The sequence below is a fragment of the Mytilus trossulus genome, chromosome 14 (genome assembly GCF_036588685.1).
Source record: "Mytilus trossulus isolate FHL-02 chromosome 14, PNRI_Mtr1.1.1.hap1, whole genome shotgun sequence".
In the NCBI taxonomy this organism is placed as follows: Eukaryota; Metazoa; Mollusca; class Bivalvia; order Mytilida; family Mytilidae; genus Mytilus; species Mytilus trossulus.
The window spans coordinates 47,367,679-47,374,301 of NC_086386.1; positions in this window are offsets into that span (position 1 = coordinate 47,367,679).

Genomic DNA, 6,623 nt, shown 5'->3' on the forward strand with positions numbered 1-6,623 from the left:
TTGCTATAGCTTGACCACCATCCACACTATTAACAAACTTTGAAGTTGAATATCTTCTTCATTTACTTTATTGCAGGTAGTCTAATTGTACCCTTATATAAAGTGCAGGGCTCTTTATTCATATTTATTATCCTCAAAAGGAATATTATACATCTCTCGATGTACAATTGATCTTGCCACCAATAAACTATTTTTCTCCATAAATTTCTAATTAGGTTCTATCAAATCAGATAACCCTCTAAAAATAGGTTCATCTGACTCCCCAGAAACAATAATTTCTGAGTTAGGAGGCACCACTGCTGTGTCTTGTATAGCAACTCTATAACAAGATTTAGCACTACTTGCACAATGAAAACATTGAATTGTTTCCCTTTTAATCTTCAACTTATTTTGACTTAACAAGACATCGCAGTCATGCGTCCTAAGAAAATCCATTCAAATGATACCTTCATTGGAAATATCAGCCACTAACAGATTGTGGTGATAAATATAATTTTCAAAACAAATTTCAACATCCTATAAATATAAATGGTGCACTATCACCAGTAGCAGTAATCAAATTAAGATTTACAGGATTCATTTTTGGAAGTAATTAGGGATTTGTTTCATCAATACATTTCTTACTTTCAATAGTAACATTTGCTCCTGTATCCACAAGAAAAGCTAAATATTTATCATTAATTTTAGCTCTTATGAATAGTCCCTCATTATTTGCCAAAGATTGATGTATCTTTATCGACTTGAACCATTCGGTCCCGGACTTGCCCCGACCTCAACTGGTTTTCCTGCTGATAACAATTATTCTGATTTTGTCTATTCTGATCAAAGTTATTATTTCTGGTTGAAATTTCTATTTCCCTGACCAAAATTCTTATTTTGGTTTTTATATCCTCTCTGGCCATTTTGATAGTTCCTCTGTTGGTTACCATCCCTTGGCTATTTCTATTCTGATTTTGGGACATACCCTTTATATTTCTGGTCAACGAGACCAGCTCTCTTTTAAAATTAAACAATTTATTTTTTAATGATTTTAAATCTTCCCCCTGTCATCATTCAATTCTGTATACGTATTAAATCTATCATCAGTCTGAACTGAATCAGCCTGTCTAACCATGCGACCTTTTTGTCTCTAAGCTAACTTCAAGGTTGCTAGCCTAGCAGCTATTGTGTCTGCTTCATGTATAGATTTAGGGTTAGATTCCCTAAGTATCAGTCTCAGATCAGCATCTTGGTAAGTATCTATAAAATGTTATAGTGCCAATATACACTAGTTATTGTGGATGGGGCACTTGGATAAGCTTGCCTAGTCGATTTTGTAATTGACTGGGCCAACTCATGTGAACTTTCTTCTTTTCTTTATACTAAATTTAGTCCTGGTACAATGTTTCTATGATGAGTTTACTTAACCTTTCATACGGGCCTGGAGTTTTGCCATAAAAAGTTTTGATTTCTCAGCTGAAACATATCTATTGGCTAAAACTTTTACTAAGCTATCATAGTTTTTTTCTAGATTCTTTATCTAGTTCATTAAACAGAGCTCTTGCTCCCCCGTTCAAACTGCCAGCCAAATATAATGATTTGGTTGCATAATTCCAACCATTTATTTCAGCTAAAATATCAAATTGAGCTAAATATTCATTTAAATCATCATCTCCCTCATACAATTGTGGCTTCATGGTTGCATTACTTGACTTGGATGAATGGGTATGGGAATCGGTTAATCTTGGAACCTGGGATCTATCCAGTACAGCATAGTTTTGATTTATATTATACATTTTATCTTTATCAAATGAATAAATATTATCTGTATTTTGTTGTTTTTATGTATTTTGATTTGTCTGATTAGCTACATCAGGATCTGCTTGCCATACACCTGATATCACTTTAGATATGTTTTCATTGTTTTCCATGTCACTCATGTTATTATTGTGATTTACAAAATATTTATTTTGTTCCATCATTTCATAAAAGGTAGAGATATTTTTCTTGTACTCATGTACATATTCAATTTGGTTAATACGACCTTTGAAAGAAGAAATTTCATCTTCAAAATCTCTTGTTATCTGATTTATATCACAGATAACTTCTCTCTGACAATTAGTGAACTCATGGGTTATCCCCCCATCATTGCTCATGAAATAAACTTCATTTACCAATGTTTTGCTCTTTGTCATGGCTTATTGTCTGCTCTGCATAGTCAACACTGTCAACCTTTTGTTCATTTAGAGGAATGGTTATTTCCTCTTGGAAAGAACGATTTATAGCTATAATTACTTCTCCAGAATCATCCATGATGTACTAAAATTTTAATAATTTTAATTATAAACATTTAGTGAAATAGGTTAACATCAAGTAATTACACTTAAGCTTCTTTAGTATACTTTAAAAAAAATATTTAACCAAATTCAAAGTTAATAGAATCCCACTTTGATAACTATCATGTTATTGCATTGATGGAAGTTTGACTAAGTAGAACGATGGTTGACGGGACTTTCGGGTAGTTCGAATGTTGACTTTTACAAAACAAACATATCCATGTGCTAGAAGGTTTAAGTTTTTCCTAAAGCAAATAAAACCTCCGTACAATACAAATGGTTGACTGTGGTTCAGACACTCTGACTATTAATGTTTACTAAATATATATGATGCTACGAAAACTTGGACTGTTCTTGCAGACGATGAGAATAATTCTTAAGTCGTTTCGTCAACCTCTATTTATAATTTTCCGGTAAATGGATCGACCAATCAAAACGTTTTCTATGTTCACAGGCAATCTGGCGTATTAGACCGCCAATACACAATTAAATTAAATATGGCTCCTCTAGTAAATAAACTATGTCATCGCTCGGATTTAGATGATTACGGCTAAAACACAAGTTATTACATTAAGAAAAAAAGTAAGCTAATAAGGTAAACACATTACACCATCAGTATACAAATACCTGCCAACCAACCGTGAATGATCTGTACAAGGTGACATTCCATCGTACAAATAGCGATGCGAAAACGTAAACAAAACAGCTGACTCGAAAATTACTACTTTAGAATATGGACAACACGAGTACTATTAGATATAGGAAGATGTGGTGTGAGTGCCAATGAGACAACTCTCCATCCAAATAACAATTTAAAAATTAAACCATTATAGGTTAAAGTACGGCCTTCAACACGGAGCCTTGGCTCACACCGAACAACAAGCTATAAAGGGCCCCAAAATTACTAGTGTAAAACCATTCAAACGGGAAAACCAACGGTCTAATTAATTTATTAATTTATATGATACGATCGCTAAATCGTAACAATATTATCAGTGTTGATGTTGTAGCATAGCGAGTCGGTGTCCGTTAACTAGAATGTTGCTCCAGATCAATATTTATCCTTCATGTAATTATAATGGAAATTGTACATAAGTGTCTTTGACAAATCGAGTTTGGTGAATCCCACGTAGATGGGTCTGTTTAAGCATAATAGTTGTTTCAACATGTGAACAGCCACCAAATTGTCGTTGAATATTTTGAAGGCATGAAATGTTGGTTCGTTGATTAATTTTCTAGCCTTGATTGGTCATTCAAAGGTTTTATATCTGTTTTCTTCCTTAAATTTTCCATCGTCTTTCCAAAGACTGCATTATTTATGAGTTTAAAAAAATCCTTCTCGAACTCATTATATGCAAGCTTTATCTTCTATGTATTGAAATCAATATATGCCTTTATCCAGGGTCGTTGTTGAAATGTCATGACTGTATGGGTCTGTGTTAGTGTCATTCCAAGTAGAGTTTTAAATTTCTGTAATGTACCACGTATTTTTCCTTTGGTATAAATTTTTCTGTCGATGTTCCGTTAAAGTTTAAATCGTTCGATAACTTTTCTGCATAGGGCGATAACATATCATTTGTAACCTTTAATTTTTCTGGGGCCAGTGGATATTCGTTGTGGTCGTCGTGTATTTCCCTAGGATATTCTAATTCAATTTATGATATTAAACCATTTTAACTGTCATCTTCGACGTCACTCTTGTTTAGGTTCTCAGTTACAGAATCGTTATGCCATCTGAAACCTTCAACTGGAAGTGCTTGTGACATGGCCCATCCGTATAAGTTGTTGGCATCTATGTACAATACGTGGTTAATGGGTTGATTTGGATCGTAGTGTGGTACATGTTTATTGTTAGCTTTGGCATGACGACGATGGGATATCATTAATATTCCACCTCTTAATCCTTCCTTTCTCTAAAAACAAATAAATGTCTATGTCAGTTAGTTATTCCAGCATGACACCTGTCATTTTCAAGGCAGCCTGTCAGGCTAAACCGGGAGATGTTTAAATATGTGCAGCATCCAATCCATATTAGTTGAGACGGATCTCAATGAAATTTTCGAAGACGTCGGCTAATGCAGGGATATCTGACAGAACGTTTAGATCGTGATACTGCCCGAGATTATGTATGTTAAACAATTGCCATACGTGTTGTACATGTGCATAATCCGGTGTTGTTATACCTTCTCCCGATAGTGTACTGTAAAAATCTTGAATCGGTGGTAGTCGAGTTTCCACAAACTTTGCCTCATAATCAAAATACTCGTAAGGATATACTTGTTTTCGTAGAAGTAGGCTTATCTGTTCTTCTCCAAAGTGGCTTGTCATGTGTCTAAATTTACTTGAACCTTCTTTTGGATGGTTTTCCACGAGCTATTGTAATAAGAAAAACATAAACTGAAGCGAGTCTATAAAATCCATACATCCTAAAAAAAAAGAAATATACTTTTCCATATTATTCGCGATACAATTAAGCTGCTTTCCTTTAACTTTTTTAACAGCTTGCATAATTAAATGACTATCATATCCTCTCAGATTGTGAAAAAAACAACAGATATTCGACCTGTAAACTTATAGTTGATGTTACAGTCGTTATGAGCTGTCCCTATAAATTTTATCAGCCACGTGACAATGATCTCGAACTCTAATGTCTGCTAGTTCATTTTTTTCATACGTGACAACGAGTTGCCTTCTTCAAAGATTGCCACTCACTCCAAGTCATGGTCATGGGTTCGCAAAACTTAAATTTCTGTTCTATATTGTCTTGTTTTTGTACCGTACACTCCACAAATTCATCACCAGCATCAGCACCTCGATAAACTACTGGTTCATTTGATGTTTCAAGTGTCAGAATTACCTCTTTGTAAACAAAGTCACATGGTATGTGTTTTGTAGTCTTTTTCGTCTTTGAGCCATCTTCGTTGTTATCCAGGATTGGTTTTTGAAGACATTTAAAATCTGCATATATGATATATAGTACCTTTATATTTAGCTGTTTACGAATGTCTTTATAATGTGACTCTGTACTTTAAAAGATCCCGTCAATATGATGTTAATTATCAATTATCAATTATATGTCATTATGATATATTTCTATTTTGTATTAGAAAATACATCAAAACTATTCAATCGCGTAGTGAGATGAACTATTGTGGATTCTTATAAATTATAATAACTTTTGGACTATTTTAGATCTCGGGCTATTTTTGAAATTAATTCTTACATACTTTCATTTTTAACCCTGTATGCTAACATTGCTCATGTGAAATTTTTATATCGTTTGTATATACATTGAACGTATAAAATTTTCTAACGTCAGACACGCGAATCAATGAATGTGTTTGTAGATGTTTTTTGTGTTCTGTTATTTGTTATTTTTAAAAGTGTTACGCGATGATGACTGCTGTACCCATATTTTGACTATTTAATTTATTATGTCTGTTTAGTTGTAAATTGTAAATATATGGGAATTTGATGAAACTGTCATCAATTGAGAGGTTTAGCGCTTTACAGTTATGTGTAATCCACTATTTTCTACATTTGAAAATGCCTGTACCAAGTCAGGAATATGACAATTCTTGTCCATTCGTTTTTGATGTGTTTTGTTATTTGATTTTGCCATGTGATTATGGACTTTCCGATTGGATTCTCCTCTGAGCCCATTTTTTTTGTCATTTTACTTTTTATAATGTAACCACTTATTGTCTCCAATTGGGAAGTTCAATTTTTTGGGGTCCGTGGGTCTGGCATTTGGTAAATTACTGTTTAAAAGTTTTTCTTCGTGTAAGCAGTATTGACAGTAAAATTGTCGTTCACGATGGCTATGCTGGTCCCCCAATAATCGATTGAGATCCTTAATCCAGCAGAAATGTGATTTTTTTGCTATCTGATACTTGAGTAGATTAACATGTTGTTCAAATCGATGTTTTGAAAAATGTATAGGGAATACTTGGCCTTTGTTAAACCCATACACGTTGATAGATATTTCATTCTGCTTTTTAAAGTTTGGTTTGGCGGCTAATTTCACAGGAAACATGATGTTATCAAACTTTAAGCTTGAAGTGTGTTCCTTGTATTTCCATACTCGCTCTGCATCACGTTTTGCTGGGTACAATGCTACTAAAATCGACAACATGAAACATTTGCTGTCTTTATTTTTGACATTGATAGTGGCATGTTTTGATCTGAGTTTTATTGGAAGTGGAATATAACTTGAACCTTTTAAGAGTCTTTACCGTGCCATGTGTATGGTAAGATTTACCTCTTTATTCACCGTCCAATTACTCCCTTGGCGCTTATATTCAATGA